General features: G+C 40.7%; 1 protein-coding gene across 1 annotated transcript in view; it reads left to right on the forward strand.

Moving 5' to 3' along the window:
• Positions 1 to 3,870: 3,870 nt before the first annotated feature.
• The window catches only part of Ccdc68 (coiled-coil domain containing 68), a 56,024-nt gene continuing 41,179 nt past the window's right edge, over positions 3,871 to 18,715 (forward strand). Inside the window, exon 1 of the mRNA XM_008835671.2 lies at positions 3,871 to 3,908. The gene's annotated coding sequence lies outside the window, so the exon portion shown is untranslated. The remainder of the gene's footprint in view (positions 3,909 to 18,715) is intronic.

Genomic DNA, 18,715 nt, shown 5'->3' on the forward strand with positions numbered 1-18,715 from the left:
TAAACAATAGAGCATGCCTCCAGGCCAGATCATAGCTCAAGCTCTGTCTGCCCACCCTCATACAGTGCTTGTGGTTGCTTTATTGTAGCAATCAGCACCTCCTTTCCCTTTTGCCATATAGTATAGAGTCTAGATGAAGCTTCGGAACAGAAAACAGGGAGAAGGCGATCTCGCTTTCTCGTTTTACCTGATGCCACAATAGAGCATGCCTCCAGGCCAGATCATAGCTCAAGCTCTGTCTGCCCACCCTCATACAGTGCTTGTGGTTGCTTTATTGTAGCAATCAGCACCTCCTTTCCCTTTTGCCATATAGTATAGAGTCTAGATGAAGCTTCGGAACAGAAAACAGGGAGAAGGCGATCTCGCTTTCTGGTTTTACCTGATGCCATTAAGTATTCAGCCCCACGGCAGATTGATTTGCCAGAAACATGAGCTGGGCCTGAGTATTAGGTTCCCTGCACACAATTGGGGCTGTTGTTAAATGGTGCTGGGCCTCCCTCCTCTCTTGGCCTCTCACTTCCAAGCTCCCCAACCAATGAGTGAAGGCCCCAGAAACAGGAATTTGTGCTTCAGGCAGGGAAGAGCCCTGACCAGCTTCTCAACTTCAGAAAGACTGCAAACAGGCTGGCCTTCCTAGGACCCAGGTAGAGGTCTTAGGAAGATTCGGACATTTTATTATTTACAAAACAAAGTGCTCCCCTGTCGTAACTGAAAAGGGCCTTTTGAAAAACACACAGATGCTATTTTGTGACTTAATAATAGCTATGTATTAGTTGTTAGCTTGGCTATTTCAAATGTGATCTAACAATGAACTTGAATTGCAATCCATGTTTTGGTCAAAATGTTTAAAAATGTAAGTTAGATTTGGCCAAAGCTAAAGAAATAGGTGCAAGTTTACTTCAGATAATGACTGATAAAGCGAAAAGCTGAAGATTTGAAGAGAATTGAAAAATCTTTCAAAGTTGTAGTTTTAAGTATTTTGAACTGCTATATAAAACATAAAATTTGCTATGGATTTTTACAACCTGTTTAAATAAATTTATGTTTTACTAAGCACAAACTGCCATCTATATGGATTTGGAGAACAAATGCTTGTGGGTGTGTGTACATACATTCAACTTAAGGAAACATTGGTACACCTGCTGTGCCTGGCACTGTGCTCCCTCCTGAAGACACAGGAAGACGCTTTCCTGTCTGGTTACACAACATTGGACTCCTCCAGGGCATCTCAAGGTCATAGATTAAGAAATACACCACCAACCATCTATCAGTTTTGACAGTGTGATAACAAGAAACATCTTTCAAATTCCATACTTCCTTACCCTAATAACCAAATCTAAAAATTGTAAGAGTTTTTATGTTACTCTGACCAGTGGCGTATTGAGGAAGAATTTAGGAGTTATGGGTTTTACTTTATTATTAATGTGAGGTTCGTGAAAAGACCAGGACCACAAGAGACCACTCTGAGTGGAGAAAAGAAGAAATTTATTGGAAGGGACAAGTTGCTGGACTGGCCTGTTCCCATGGGAGAGTGAAAGCCAGTGATTTCTTGTTACAGCAGGCTGGGTTTTATAGAATTTTTTCTTTTGTGGGTAGGGGCAGGAGGACTGTAGTGGTGGTGGTGGGGGTTAGGGGTGAATTGATAGCAGGTGCCTTGGTAAGGGGCAGTTAGGTGGAAAATTGCTATCATGATCAGGGTGCATTGTTAAAAACAAGGGTCAGGTCAGGTGGTTACTGAGAAACTAGGGATATTTAGTTTCTGATTCCCAGAGTGCTGCCCACCAGGTTGTGATTGCCATGATGCTGGTCGGCACTGACTCCATCTTGGGGCCCTGTTTGGCCTAACAATATTGAACTATTTGACCTAACATAGCAAAAGATTCAATTCATAAAAAAAAGATGAAGATTAAATGTATAATTTTGGATGGCAGTAATTCTGGGGGGGTGTGTGAACAAAAGTTTTTAAATTGAGAAAATCCTATGTATGAAATTATGGTTTTTCTTTAAAAACACAGAAACTCTTTTTTTTTTTTTTTTGCCATTCTCCAGACGAAGCAAAACAACTGTGCTCATTATTCTTGTTTGTTTTCTTAAAAATAGCATTGTTGGAGGTGAAACTAAATTACTATAGAACACATCTAAGCATATGATTGAATGGTTAGTAGTAAATTTACAGAGCTATGCCATCGTCACTGCAGTCCAATGTTAGCTGGTTTTATCATTCCCCCAAATGTTTGCAATGTCACTATTTCCATCTCTTAATTCTAGGGAACTGCTTTCTTCCTCTTTGATTTGCCTTCTTTAGATATTTCAAGAAATGGAGTCATATAATATATGATCCTTAGCATCTGTCTGCTTTCATGTGAATAATGTTCTTGAGGATCATTGAGATTATATGTATTCATAGTTGATTCTTTTTCATGGCTAGCCAACATGCATTCCATTTGATGGCTACATTTGTTCATCACATGGTAGATATTTTTTCCTTCAGTTACATTTAAATTGTAATGTTAGTCTGGTTTCCATGATGACATCATTTGAAAAAAATCAGATATGAGCCAATGTATTTGATGCTTCCATTCTCCTTTATGGCTATTAAATATTCTATTTAATTTGTGTGTGTATGTTGTATGTGTATGTGTATATATATGCATTTGTAGAATCTGTGGGTCCGTGAATATGGAGGTTACATGTTGACATTGATCTCTTTCTTGATCACTCTCTCTCTACCTTATATAATGAGACAAAGTCTCTTACTTGAATCCAGAGCTCACTAAATCAGCTAGTCTACCCAGGAAGCTTGTTTCAGTGTTCCTCTGACTGTATCTCCTGTTCACTGGTCTTGCAGGTGGACCGCCATGCCTGCCCAGCATTTACACGGGTGCCGGAGATGTGAGCTCTAGCCCTCACTCTTATGTGGCAAGTGCTTTTCCCTTAGAGCCATCTCTCCAGTCTATTGATTTATAACTTACAGGCATGTGCTACCACAACTGATTTTATGCAGTCCTGAGCTCTACCTCAGGCGGCGTGCATGCTAGGCAAGCACTACCAACTGAGCTATATCCTCAGCCCTAAATTTTAAATATTGACATCAAGTTTCTATTGAGTAGTGTGATTTTCTATTTGAAGCTACATAGAGCATCTAATAAGAGCGTCCTAATGATGCAAAAGCAGTGACATTGGGGTTAACTGTATTAAGAATGAGGAAAATGGAACAGCAACTTCCAGTCAGAACTTTCTACAGCCTTTTACTCTGCGATGACAGGCACATTTAGAGGAAAGTTATTTTGGGGTTAACTGTACTAAGAATGAGGAAACTGGAACAGCAACTTCCAGTCAGAACTGCTTTCTACAGCCTTTTACTCTGCGATGACAGGCACATTTAGAGGAAAGTTATACATGACAACTTATGTTTTGAGAACTGTCTCTGAGCTGACTTATAAAAAGGTGATGGGTTCTGAGAACCTACAGAGAAGACGGTGCCTTACTGAACGCCTTTTAGTTACTACTGAGGTTCCTACTGGGGAAAAATTAATATTGAAATAGCTTGAGTTCTTTATTGGAAACTCAGAATGCAAGAGTTTTTTAAAAAAAACATGTTCAGTTGGAGAACAAAATAGCCAGAAAAACTGGAAGTGGGACAAAACTATGAACTCTCAAAGCTTACCCCAGTGACATGCTTCCTCCAGCAAGGCCACACCTCCTAACCCTCCTCAAACAGTGCCACAAACTGGGGACCAAGTGTTCGAGTACATGAGCCTATAGAGGACATTTCTCATCTCCTAAGTGGTTTATTCTGTATTCAGGAATCTTCATCTCTCGCTTTTGTGTACTTCAGGAATTGAACAGAACATTCCTCATGCTGTTCGAATCCGCCAAGAGGAAGAAGGCTTGAGAAGTGTGGAGCTGTGAGTGCCTTCAAAGTATTTTCTTGAAGCTCCCTGATGTAGTCCAAATCTTGTAGGAGGAACTCCATATTACCCAGAACACCCAGCTGTTTCGGACTCTTGTATCTTTGTGTTATCATTTGGATCTAGGTAGGATGGTGCTTTTGGACAAGCCAGACATATTGTAGCAAAAAAAAGAGGCCCTGGTTGCTTCAGGTCCTGAACAGACTGTAGCAGTTGACTGAATAATCTGCATATAAATTGTTCTCCAGAAAAGTACTTGGAAAGGAATAAGAGTTCTAATGCTGCAAGTGCAGTTCTAGATTCATGGATCAGATTTAAATCTCATTGCCCATATTCTTACTTTTTATGTATGTATTCCTTCCTGCTTTTTATATTAGTACATAGTTCTCATGATTAACTTCTTGGAATGTTTAAAAGAGTCACCTTGTGTCCTGATTTGCTTTCTATATTCTAAAAATATATTTGTTTTCATGTGCATGAGTGCATGTATGTAAGTGTACCCTGTGTATTCAATGCCCATGGACGCCAGAAGAGGGCATCTGATCTCTTGGAACTGAATTTACTGACAGTTGCTAGCTGCCATGTGGGTGCTGGGAACTGAACTCCAGTCCTCTGCAAGAGCAGCCAGTGCTGTTAGCCACTGCTGAGCCATCTCTCCAGCCCCTAGTTTGCTTTCTATTCTTGTGATAAAACACTCTGATAAAGACCAACATGGACAGAAAAGGGTTTATTTCCTCTAACTCTTCCAAGTGACTGTCCATCACGGAGGGAAGCCAAAGTAGGAATTTAAGCAGGGGAGGGGAACCTGGAGGCAGGAACTGAAGCACAGACCACAAAGGAATGCTGCTTACTGGCTTCCCTGGCCTGTACTCAACCTACTTTCTTATACAATCCAGGACCACCTGCCCAGAGGTGGCACCAACTACAGTGAGCTGGCCCTCCAACATCACTTTAACAATCAAGAAAATGTCTCACAGACACGACTAATAGAGAAAATTCCACAACTGACACATTTCCCAGGTGTGTCTGGTTGACAATCAGAGCCAACCATGACACTTTGTCATTACACTGGATAGTTTAAAAATATTTTATTATTTTTATTTTATTTTTATGTGCATGAGTGTATTGCCCGCATGTATGTGAGTGCACCCCTATTGTGCAATGCCCACAGAGGTCAGAAGAGGGTGTCAGATCATCTGTAACTGGGGTTACAGACAGTTGTTAGCTGCCGTTTGGGTGCTGGGAACTGAACCTGGGTCCTCTGCAAGAGCAGCCAGTGCTCTTAACTCCTGAGCCAGCTCTCCAGCCCCTACACTGCATAATTGTGTTGACTTGTCTCATAGTGTCAATTGTTCTCTGTGTCAATCTACCATAGCGCCTGTTCTTTTGTAGTTCTTATTATAGTCTTTTTGTTCTACTTACACTTTCTTATGGTCAGTAGTGTGTGTGTGTGTGTGTGTGTGTGTGTGTGTGTGTGTGTCCATACATGTGTATCTGTGTATATGTGGAAGCCAGAACACAGCCTGGGAAGCTATTCCTCAGATGCCACACACCTTGTTTTTGGAGACAGTCTCTCATTGCCCTGGCACTCACCAAATAAGCTAGACTGTCTGGGTGCCAAGCCCTAGGGATCTGCTTGTCTTTGTCTTCCTGACTCTGGGATCATAACTACAAATACCACTATTTCCAGCTATTTTCTTTATAAGGTTTCTAAAAGATTAAACTCAGCCATGCTTGAAAGGCATGCAATTTTCTGACTGGACTATCTCCCCAGCCAATGTGGTAAATAATTTTAATAATGAAGGAAAACAAATCCAGCTTACTGTTCCTTCTAGTTCTCATAAAATCAGGGAAGAGTCTTGGATTTTGGAAATCTCAATTGTACTTTATTTTTTCTGGGGTACTGAAGAGTATTGCTTTAAAGTAAACACACGCCAGTAAACCTTTTTAATGTAGAATGTTATAAGTGTTGGAAAATGGCCACACTTATAGAATCCCTATCACCATCAAAATATGGAACAGTTAGTTGTGTCACCCTGCTTTCCCAGGACCCTTTCATAGTTGACCTTTCCTGCACTCTCCCACCTAAGAAGCCATGGATTTGTTTCCAGTCCATAATGTTTTGGCTTTTGTAGAATAACACATAAATGTAGCCATATGGATCTTTGAATTTGTCTGTATTCAGTTAACATGGTGTAGTTGACATTCATCCATCTTGGAATCCAGTAGCTTGTTTCTGTGTTAGTCCCCTTTCCATTACTTTGTTAAACAACTAAGATAATCAACTTATAGGGAGGAGAGTTTTGTTTGGTTCATAATTTTGGGACTTTGGTCTGTGATCTATTGGCCTTGTTTCTGTTAGGCCTGTAGTGAGATACTACTTCATGATATAAGCACATGTCAGGACACAGCTGCCTACTTTACAGCCAGAGAGCAAAAGAGAGGAAGAGGAAGGGGCTGGGAGTCCCAGTCTTTCATCAGCACAAACCTCCAATGACTGACGGCCTCCTAGGAGGCCCATCACCTCCTGTAGTGTCTTAAATAGGACCAAGCCATTCACAGGGACCTTTAGGAATATTCCAGATCCAAAGGCTAGTCTTTTTAGTGTTGCATAGTGTTGACCTGCTGTTGGACATTTGAATTGTTTCCTGCCTGTGACCGTTAGGAACATCTCTGCTCAGAACTGTACCACAGACAATTTTCATTTCACTTGGATAAATACCCAGGAGTAGGATTTCCAGGCTGTATGGTTTGTGTTTATCTATGCAGGACACTGTCAGACTGTTATCCAAAGTAGCTGTGTGCTTTACATTCTCATCTACAACAGATGTAAGGTCCAGCTGCTTTGCATCCTTACTCCGTGTTATCCTATTTACATCCCTACTCAGTGTTACCTTACCCCTTCCCCATGGCTCATTTTTACAATGAAGTAACTTCTTGCTCCAGTTGAAATGCTTTAGATGAATCTAGAAAGCTATAGCTATTTGTAAGTTTCTGAGCTATTTCATCCTAAAATACTTTTTAGAACCACACAATTTTCTGAAAGGCCAGTGTGGAAATGCTACAAATGACTGTGATACACCATTGACATTGCTTGGTGTCGTATTTTCTTCACTGGAAAAATGTAATTCGTTTTGGACTGGTTTATTAGTCCGCTGTCCATCGCGACAATAAATGCCTGAGACAATCAACTTGACTGAAAAAGTTAGTTTTGAGTTTCTGTTTTAGAAGTTCTCAGTCCTTGATCTCTAGGCTTTGATGCTTTGGGGTCTGTGGTAAGTTGAGAACAGAAAATTAACTGAATGGGTGAGGGGACAACTGAGATGGGGCATTGCCACATTCAAATGCTATCCTGAGGAAAATGCTGTGAATACGAATATAATTATTTAGTATTCATTTAATTTGCATAGTGTCAGAGCAAGTGCTTAAAGTGCACTGTGGATTGTCTTCCTTAGTCCTCACATAATGATGTAAAATACACATTTTCATCTGCAGTTTTTACATGAAGAAACTGGATTCATGGGCTTGAATCTCGGCCATAAGGAATTAGTGGTCTTTGGTTAGTCTTGCTGAGTCTCCTTTGTCTTTGAAATAGGAATTATAGCACTGGCCTTTTGGGGCATAGGTGACATGGTTTCCTGGTATATTATGAGGGATCAACATAGCTTATCTCTCCTTTTAATTCCTCTCTAAATAGAAAGAAGTTAGTTTTTGAATACTCTTTGTTTTTGATAACTTCATACATGTATATAATTAAACACGATCATATCTACTACATTTCTCCACTCCAATCCTAATCCCACACCCAACGTACCCATGTCTTCATGTCTTTTTAAAAGAAATCTCACTAAATCCAATTAGTGCTACCCATATATACATGGGTATGGGGCCATCCACAGGAGCACGAGAAACCTACTAGGGATCACACCCTCAAAAATTAGTGATTCTTCCTCTCCTTGCAGCCATCAATTGTCAGTAGCTCAGCAAGGCCTGGGGCCTGGAGATCATCTATGCTGTTGATGCCAGGCTTTTGACTAGCTTGATCTTTTGCAGGTCTTGTGCAGGTAACCATAGCCAGGGCGAATTCATGCGTGCACTAGCATGCCGTGTTCAGAAGTCAGCACTTCACAGCAGCACTCCTCCCCATCCTCTAGCTCTTACATACTTTCTGCATTCTTTTCTTCCATGTTCTCTAAGACTTGATGGTGATGGGGTGACTATAGATGTACCACCTAGGGCTGAGCACTCAGTCTCTTTCAGAGCTTTCGTCAGTTATGTATCTCTCCACTGACTGCTGTACACTGCAAAAAGAAGCATCTCTGATGATGGTTGAGTGCAGCTGTGTCTGTGGGTACAGACAGGCCATTTGACAGCATGGCAGTTTAGAAAAATAACAGTAGCAGGCTTTACCATGGGCTCGATGACATCCCTAGCCATGGGCTTTTGACCAGGATTACAGTACCAGGCATGAAATTTCCTCCTGTGGAGCAGGCCTCAAATCCAACCAGAAAGAGTCCTGCCACTATTGCACCAGTAGTTACATCTTGTCCGACAGGCCAGTATTATAGCACATAGAATTCAGCCCTGGATAAGACATTGATGTCTTTCTCCCTCAGCACTTTCTAGCACTATGCAAGTTAGCAAATCAAAAGGAAGTTTCCTGATCATTTTGAGATCAGTTTCTCTATGTATTGCATCCAAAGTGTGTGGTGTTTTCACAGCAGTAAGGTCTTACCATGGAGTTATGGTGGGTAACCAAGAGCAATGGCAATAGCCTGTGTTGTTTTGGTGACCCTTGAGGCCTCCCTGGCCAATAACTTCTAGGGAGCTAGCCCATGTTTTGTACGGTGATTATTTATTTATTTATTTACTTTATTTATTTATTTATTTATTTACTTATTTACTTTATTTATTTATTTATTTATTTATTTATTTGAGACAGGGTCTCCCTGTAGCCCAGCTGTCCTGGAACCCACTATGTAGACCAGGCTGGCCTTGAACTTACAGAGATCTCTCTGCCTCTGCCTCCCCAGTGCTGGGTTTAAATGTGTACACCACTATGCCCGGCCTGTATGGTGATTTTTATTTACAGCCTATGTCTTATGTGAATGGCATTGCTCAGCCATGTAGGGCAATTCCATTTATACTCTTTTCTTTTTAAAGTTATATATACCTTGAACTCACAGAGATCCACCTGCCTCTGCCTCCCAAGTGCTGGGACTACAGGTGTGCACCACCATGCTCAGCTTTAAAGTTATATTTTGATTAAGGAAATAAAATTACCAATCAAAAATATGAGGTTACAAATTGAGTAGTTGCCAGAAAAAAATACAAATGGCCAACAAATATTTTAAAGAGTATTCCACATGCCTGGTCATCAGGGAAACAAAAATTGAACTAATTTGAGATAATCTATTACCTCAGTCAGAATGGCTATCTTCAAGAGATTTGACAACAAATGTTGGAAAGGATGTGGAGAAAGAGGAATTTTTCTTCTTGTTCATGCTGGAGGGAGTACAAATTGGGACAGCCATAATGGAAATTAGTTTGGAGGTTCCTCAAAAAATTAAAAATAGAGCTACCATATGACCCAAATATCTCACTCCTGGGCATATACCCAGAGAACTTCAAACCTTAAAATAGAGATATTTGCACCCCCCCATGTCAATTCAGTATATCAAGGAAACGGAGCCAACATAATTGTCCATCAGCAGGCGAATGAATAAAGAAAATCTGGTACATATATAACATGGAATATTATTCAACTCTAAAGAAAAATGAAATCACATTTTTCACAAGAAAATGGATAGACCTAGAATGTATAATATTGTGGTGTCACACAATGTCAGAAAGTAAAAAACTGTATTTTCCCTCATACGTGGAACCTTGTCTATAATGTACATTTGTAAAGAAATGCATGTGTGAGTATATTATAATATTTAGAAAGGAGGAAAAGAAAGCAATTTTTTAAAAAGCTTAGTTTTTAAAATTATGAATATGTGAATTCAACATCCTGGGTATTATTAGTAGGAAGAACCATTTCTACATTTCATAAGAATCCAATATGTGTTCTCCCTTTGAGGCGTGATTGTAAAAGTGGGCTTCCTTTTCAATTCCATGACCATTAGTGCAATAGGAATTAGACATGACTACACACTGAACACATTGCTCATGTTGACCCACTTAGAAAAAGGATTTGTGTTCTGTATTATGGTTCTCTAAAGGAACAGAACTGATAAAATGAATATATATATATATATATATTCATATGTACATATGGATGAATATATATGGGGATTTATTAGATTGTCTTACAGGGTAGAGTCAGAGTAGTCCAACAATGTCTGCACCACACTGGAAAGACTGAGTCTGGTAGTTGCTCAGTCCATGAGACTAAATGTCTGAGCAGTATCAGTTTGGTGCTGAAAGCCTGGAGAATTCCTGGAGATCTGCTGGTCTTCAGTCTACATTGGAATTTATACAAGTTGGATCTACTTGCAGTGAAAGAATGCTACAGCATCAGGGTGAACTTGCCAGCGAGCCAGAAGGCAAGGAGTGGAGAGCAAGAGCTCCCCTCCTTTCATGGTCGTTTATTCGGGCTGCCATCAGAAGGTAACACCCACATTTAGGGTGAGTCTTCCAGCTTCAGATGATCCAATCAAGAAGGTCTCTCTCATTTCATTTACTTCCAGAGCCAGTCAACTTGACAAGGGAGATTAGCCATCACAAATTCAGTCTATCTGAGTTCAGGTGATAAGGTCACATTTCTGTACCTTAGTTGCATTATATATATGCTGAAGATAACTATAGCACAATATTATAATGATTAAATTGGTAATATTTGGAAATAATTTTATGATAAAAAAATCACAGTGCCTTAATGTATATATTGTGCTTGTAGTAATATTTAATCTTTTTTCCCATACCTTTATTTTATATCTAAGAATTTTCTATAGGACTGAACTATAGTATAAATTTGTGCATGTGTGCAAATGAGTAGCACATGGTCGAGTAAAATTAACCTTTTACTTAGTGTGTATGAGTGTATTACCTGCATGTATGTGAGTGTACCCATGTTGTGCAATGCCATGGAGGTCAGAAGAGGGCATCAGATTCCCTTGGAACTGGAGTTAAGGACAGTTCTTAGCCACCATGTGGGTACTGGGACTCAAACTCAGGTCATCTGCAAGAGTAACCAGTGCTCTTAACCTATAAGCCATCTTTCCAGCCCCCAAAATAAGCTTTCTTAAGAATATCATAGAAGGGGCTGGACCTGATACCATTGTCTGTTCTCCATGGGCACTGCATGATATGGATGCACTTACACACATGCAGGCAATATGTTCATACACATAAAATAAAAATAAATAAAAATTAAAAAAATATATCATAGAAATCCACTTGAAAACAGGGTTTGAATTCTGTGTCAGCATGCATGCCTCTGGTGAACTGTGCATCATTTTTAGGTAAATTCTGTCACCTGAGATTTAGCTAACTGACACTGGATGTCACCATTGTGCTGTGTAATGTCATTGCAGAACAGGTGTGTTACTTAATATTCAAGACAAAGACATTCTCTTCAGAGGCTTGGAGATATCCTTGCTCCCTCCCCTCCTTAACCTCTTTATCCTGTGGCATTTTTGTTGTACTGACTTTTACAGTTTTTCTGATATATAAGCTATATATATATCATAGTGATGAAAATAAACAATATTGTTAGCTCAGAGCCCCAAAACTAAAATATGAAAACTTGGGAACTGTGCCCAAACCACTCAGGGCGCCTGATTCCAAAACAGTACAATTGGCTAAATGCCTTACAGATAAGAATCTACTGCAAGAACGTGAAATATCTCCCAGAATTGAAGAGAAATTTGAAAAACTAGGTTTGGAAAGTGGGGGGGATCCCTGTGTGGGTACTTCTGCAAGAGCAGGATACAGAAAGAGCAAGCGAGGGTCCTTCTGGCATCACTGCTGGCCATGACCACTGAGACTCCCTGCTACCAGATGCAAAGCAGCACTCTGTCAGAGCTTTCCCTTACCCAGAATGAGGGAAGGACCTTTCCTGAAGGACAGAGGCAAAGGGTGATTCCACAGATCTAGGTGGGAGAATCAGGGACTGGGCAGCCAAACTGCCAAACATCCACAGTGGTGCTTCTCAGTCAGTGCCTAGCAGGAGTGAGCTGAGTCTACCCCCTTATAGTCTGCTGGGCTTTAGGGCCTTCTATAGATTGATCTCACAGCAAATCACAGCTTCTCAGAATTTGCTGGACCCTCCTGACCTTCAGCCCATGGAAGCTATGCCAGACAGGGATAGATCTGTTGAGGTGATGCCTTGGACAGGTTGGAAGTTGCACTAAGTTTCAGTCTCCTGAAAAAAAAGGTTAGGGCGAAGAAAAAGAGTGGACAGTGACAGCATAGGCTACGCTGCACTGTCTGTGCCAGCACTCTTAGAACATAGTCTGAGAAATTTCAAGCTCTGCTCTTCCTTCTCCCTTTGCCTGGAATCCTCCTCTCCAGGTAGCTATAGCTACAGGGCACTTGTGGTGCCCTCTGTTCCAGTCTCTCCTGCAGGGCAACCTCCACAGACCGGCTGGCCTTACCATTCATCCCAAGCAGCATCCTCTGTTCCTGCGACGTGGATCCGCCTTATTCCTGGCACTCCTCCTGGGCCTCCCATTTTTATCTAAACCGCTCATATTTGTCTCTCTTGCTGTACTGAGAGTCCCACACAGTAGTCTTCAGAGGCTCACCCTGTAGACAGTGTTTACCTCAGCAATGTTCAAAGAGTTGAATCAATGTGGCAGTACACCACATTACAGTGATGCCTGAACAAAGTCAACCAGACTCTTAGCATCCATTTTAGCCAAGAGGGTTCCCAGGCTGCCCTGAGAACCTAGTCCTTCAGATATTTCCTAGAACTGTACTCTTGATCAAAGGCCTCTCCTCTCTCTTTCTTTACTGAAATTATGCATCTCAAGGAAATGGGAAAATTACCCTTATCAAATAAGGATTTTGTCATTTCTGACCTCTACTGACCTAGAACAACACACACAGATGTTATATCTAACCCCACCTATTATTTGCAACACAAATAGGATAATCTGTTGCTTTCAACTAGTGTCTGAGACTCACAGAGCATGATATGCACAGCACATGCATGCACACACGTGAACACACACACATTCTTACATTGTTCTTGGTTAAAGGCAAGGAAAGGTCATAAGGCTATGTTTAGGTTGTAACAGGAGCCCAAGGCCTAGTAAACTTGTTTGCATTATAAGCAAGCTGAGACAGTGTCCCCTAAGTCTTTCCCACAAGGCAGCAGTTAGGTAAAAAAAGAAAATGCCCTGATTATGGTTTCTTGACTATAAACATTCCTGCATAGATTCCTGGGGCCAATCTAATTGAGAACCACCAGCTGAGTGGCTTAAACAGAAAGCTGCTATGGTGGGTCCAGGTGTCTGCAGGTTGGATTCCTTTGAAAGTCATGAGGGAGAATCTGCTGCAGACCTCTCCTAGCTCCTGGAAGTTTGCTTGTAACCTTTGATGTTCCTTAGCCAGTGGAGGCATCACTCCATCTCTGCTTTACCTTCATGCTCAGTTCCCCCTGCGAGCCAGTCTCTTTCCACACTTGGCCTACATATAAACATGTCTACGGCTGGAGTCAGGATCCATGCTGCCACAGTGTCACCTCATCTTTAGTTAACTAACTACATCTATAATTGATCCTATATCCAAACAAAGTCACGTTCTGAGACACTGGGGGTTAGCATTTCAGCCTGTGAATTTGGACGGGGTGGTGGTCACAAATGGTCCCATAACAAAGCCCTATCTGAGCTTATCGCATAATCCTTCAGTGATTATCAGGTCATTAAACAGTGATGTAGGTTTAGTTACACTGTCCTGGGTGTCCAGTGAGCATTCTTTATAGATTGTAAACTATTCATTAGATATTAGCCCCATAGGTTGGGTATGTTGACAAATTATTGATGCGTCTACAATAGCAAATCACTACCATGGTTTTGCCAGTTTCAAAATCCCCCAAAGCAAATTCCCATTTATACCCCAGCTCCAACTGCAGACAATTTGAAATATTACCCAATTCTTCATGGAGGGCAACAAAACTGCTCAGACTGCTTGTCAGCCTTGATTATGGATAATAGCTCATATTTTATTTACTCATTTGATAAACGTGTGCAAATCATTTATCATGTATTATATGTGCTAAGTGCTGGACAAATATTAACTCACAGACTATCCCATGTTGATTATTATTATTAATAATTCATATCACCTGAACTTTACCATTAAATAAACTATGACACAAAGTGGTTAGGGAACTTGCCCATGATGATGTAGTTTTGGGTGGCAGGAGGCCATGAAACTAGGTGAGCTCCTAGTTTCAGAACCTTCTTTCTTCACAAAGGGCCCTGGGGAAGATTCGGTGTGTGAGTGAACAAAGTGGTGCTGCCAAGGTAAGGGGACTGAGCCGTGTCTGTTCAGTACCTCCCCGCTGCCTTGGAGCCCTGTTTACAAGGCTCTAATATAGGAAATACCTCTTCTTGGTAAGATGCCACTTGTAAGCTTTCTTCAATCCATCCTAGCGTAAAACAAATAAAGCCTTTCCTCACTTTAATTAACTGATTGTGTTTTATTTTGAAAATTTTATCTGCCTAATCTACTTCTGGCTGCAATAAAATGCTAACGTGGATTTTCCCCGGGATGGTAATGCCATATGGCTATTTGGACTTTACTGGCTTATGTCCCTCTTGGGTTTTTCTTTATTCAGCTCAGGGACTATGGGCACAAAAGTTTTCTGAACCGAAAGAGAAATGGAATTTAATTTCACAAGGATACTGTTGGATGTAAAGCTTTCAAACCACAGGGGCCTGGCCTGCTTCCCCTGTTATGGATTGCTTATCTTCTGAAGTTATTAGGGATATAAAACAAGAGGGGCAGTAAAGGTCGCTGTTCACTGTCCACTGGTTGCCTCCTGCAACCAGGTATTAAAAGACAAACCATTTTGCAACTCTAGGGATTATCACCTTTATTTTGTAGATCTATAAGTTCAGGCTAAGATCTTAGGTAACTTTTTTAACCAATGAGTAGAAAAGATGGCATTTTTGAGAAAAAGTAACTGGGAATCACTTAGCAGGGATTAAGAATCTTTGTTATTAAGAATAAAAGGCAGAGAAGAGAATATATTTTAGGATCAATGGCATAAGGCCAATGTGATTGTGAGATTAGGAAAGACCATGAGAATGTGGGGAATCTTTTCTAAGGATTCATATTTTATGATACAATGCATGTATGCACGTATAACAGGGAAAAGGAAAATGAAAGGAACTCAAAGGCAGCGTTCAAGTAGAGAAAAGAGCTCAACCCAGGCCAGAGGGATTGTTTCGTTTGTTTCTCATTGGCTCCCGTCCCTTCTTCCTGCCGTGCCACAATGAAGGACTTAGACGCTGTCTCCTGGAAGGATCAGATAGTAACTATTTCAGATTTTGCTTGCTATATGCTATGGCAAATGCTCATCTGTGCTATTGTAGGGCTAACACATCAGGGACCATATGCCAGCAAACAGCCATGGCTGTTACTTTTCCTGTTTCATGAAATGATACACTTTTGAAATATTAAAAAAGTACAAGAATACTCTTTGCAAGCAAGTGGGAGACAGACAGAAGGCACAGGTGTAGATTGCTGACCACCACCCTCTAATTTCTGAACACAGCTTATTGTCTCTATGGGTTTTCTTTGTCTTTGAGCATTTAAATGTTGTTGTGGACCAAGTCCCTAATCTTGGAAGAGACTTCAGAGGAGGAAGAGAGAGAATTTCCCCTTGCATTCCGCACAGCAGATTTGCAGAGTTGCTGCTGCCAAATTGAGCTCTCCTGAAACAAAGAGAAGCCCTAGCTCTGTCTGAGAGGGTTTACAATAAAATGGAAAATTCTTGGCATGCTCTGTCAATTTCATTGAAGATTAAAGGATAAATGCAGGGCTTTGTGGCATTCCCAGAGGCCATCTTATTTCAAAGTGGTGCTGGCCAATATAAAATTCTTTGTGCTTTTTAGCAATATAGGGTCATTTCTAGAATTTAAGCATTTTCTTATTTCCTTCTAGGAAAGAGGGAAAGCAGTCTTAATGGGATGGAAACACACTTGAACTTAAAGTAAAAAAAAAAAATTGAGTTTTGACTCTGTTAGTTTTAGTTGAGTAACTTGGCATTACGATAGAAATCTTGGCCTCTTAATCAGTAAAATGGCTTAAACAATCCTACTCTACACAGATTTAATTGAGATTATTTTTATTGGTTAATTTTCTCATGCTGTGACAAAATATCAGATAGAGACGTAAGGAAGGAAAGATTGATTTTGGCTTACTGTACTGGGTAGGGTACAGTCCATCATGGTGGAGAAGGCACAGCAGAGTGACTCTGTGGCAGGATTATGTGGTAGACTTTCTCACATGACAGCCAGACCAGGAAGCAGAGAACCAGATCAGAAGCAGGGCCTGACCATAACACTCAAAAGTGACCCATCTCCCCTAGACAAAAGTCACCTCCTAAATGCTCTATAACCTTTCCAATCAGCCCCACCAACTGGGGATCATGTGTTCAAACACATTCACCTATGGGGGCACTGCACCACTTATATTTTGCTGAACTTTTGAATAAGACATGAAAATCATCTCTATCTCTACTTCATTTTACTCTGTTCTACTTCAAAGTATCTTCAAATGCCATATAATTTCACCTGCAAATATCTCAGCTAGTATCACTACTAAATGCAGTTTTCTAAATGAATGCTTTAATTCTGTTAAGCTTAGGACAATGATAGGGGTTCTCTGTGTGTGTGTGTGTGTGTGTGTGTGTGTGTGTGTGTGTGTTCATGTTTATGTGTGTCTCCTGCATCTGCATGAGTGTGGAGGTTAGAGGGCAGACTTTGAAGTCAGTCCTCAGATGTTGTTTACATTTTTTGAGATAGGTTTTCTCATTCATTGGTCCAGTACTTCAAGAAGGCTAGGTTGACTGACAATGAGTTCCAGGGATCTTGGGATTACAAATAAGTGCCACCATGTCAGGCCCTCTTCCTTGCAAAGCAAGCAGTTTACCGACTGAATTATCACCGCAGCCATTGTAAGTATTCTTTAGTATCAGTTTTTCCTAGTCAGTCTAAAAAAAGTCTTTATATAATTGGTATGTTTCAGGTGAGTTTCTAATAAGAGTCATCTATTGCATTTGCTCATGTGTCTCTTAAGACTCTTAAAAATTATTTATTTATTTATTTTTAAGTGTATGAGTGTTTTGCTTATGTGTATATACATGCACCCATGTTGTGCAAAGCCCCCAGAGGCCAGAGGAGGACATCTGATCCATGGAACTATAGTTATGGATGATCGTTAGCTGCCATGTGGATGATGGGAATCAAACTTGGGTCCTCTGGAAGAACAGCCAGTGCTCTTAACCGTTGAACTATCTCTCTAGCTCCAAGACTCTTTTAAAAAATATGTATTGTCCGTAACTCCAGTTCCAGGGGATTCAACAGCCTCTTCTGTCCTCTGTGGGCATGCACGACTCGGGTGCACTTACCTACATGCAGGCAATACACATACACATAAAAATAATAAATAAAATATTTAAAAATATATGTATTTATTTTTATTTGTATGTGTATGTGTCTAAGTATATCTATGTGCATCACATACATGCAGGTACCTGGAAAGGCAAGAAGGCATCAGGTCCCCTAGAGATGGAGTTACAGGTGATTGTGAGCCACCCAGTGTAGATGCCATGTACAGACCCTGGGTCCTCTGTAAGAGAAGCAGGTGCTCTTAACCACTGAGCCATCTCTTCAGCCTCAAGACTCTTAATTTATAGTAGATTTTTAGCTACATTAGAATGGATTAGTGAAATCTCTTAGGCTGATATACTACTCTTTAGACTTTCACGTATTGTTTTTAGTTGAGGTGATGATTATGGCTTAGATTCATTCCTTTTAAGGAGTTACAAATGGTGAAGTTCCTAATTCTGTCACTCCTTTTGAGTTTATTAACTGGTACTCCATCAAAACTATTGCTTATCGACTATTTGGTTATAATAAAATACAGTTCCTATATTAAAGGCATGGAGCCTGTTGTACTTTCCTTCCTTCCTTCCTTCCTTCCTTCCTTCCTTCCTTCCTTCCTTCCTTCCTTCCTTCCTCCCTCCCTCTCTTTCTTCCTTCCCTCCTTTTTTTTCACTGTGCTGAGATTGAACTCTGGCCTCGGACATGCTGAACAAGTGCTCAACCATTCAGTTGAAACCCCAGGTACTAGGGTTTTTTTTTTGTTGTTGTTTTTTTGAGACAGGGTCTCACTGTGTTGCCCTGGCTAACCTGAAACACACTATTTAGCCCAACTTCCTTCCTTCCTTCCTTCCTCCCTCCCTCTCTTTCTTCCTTCCCTCCTTTCTTCCTTTTGTCTCTTTCCATCAAGTTGTTGACTTATCATCTTCCCAAGGTGGACAGTGGGGGATGATGGCAATGGTAGGCTTTTACCTGTCATAAGTTCAGGGATTTAGGATTTTTGATTTATTCAAGACGTCTTTCATATCTTATTCAAATAGTTTGCTCAACTGTCTTGCTTACTTTTATAGACTTCTTGTCATCAACCTGACTCTTTGAAGTCCTATTGTCCCAGCAGGAGGAAATGACATTCAATGATGATTCAGAGAGAACAGCCTGGCCACCAGCAGTGCTAAATGCTACTATTTTGGAATCTCTCTTTATCTCTCTCTCTCTCTCTCTCTCTCTCTCTCTCTCTCTCTC

This window comes from Nannospalax galili, unplaced genomic scaffold (assembly GCF_000622305.1).
Source record: "Nannospalax galili isolate Female #2095 unplaced genomic scaffold, S.galili_v1.0 scaffold1097, whole genome shotgun sequence".
NCBI lineage: Eukaryota > Metazoa > Chordata > Mammalia > Rodentia > Spalacidae > Nannospalax > Nannospalax galili.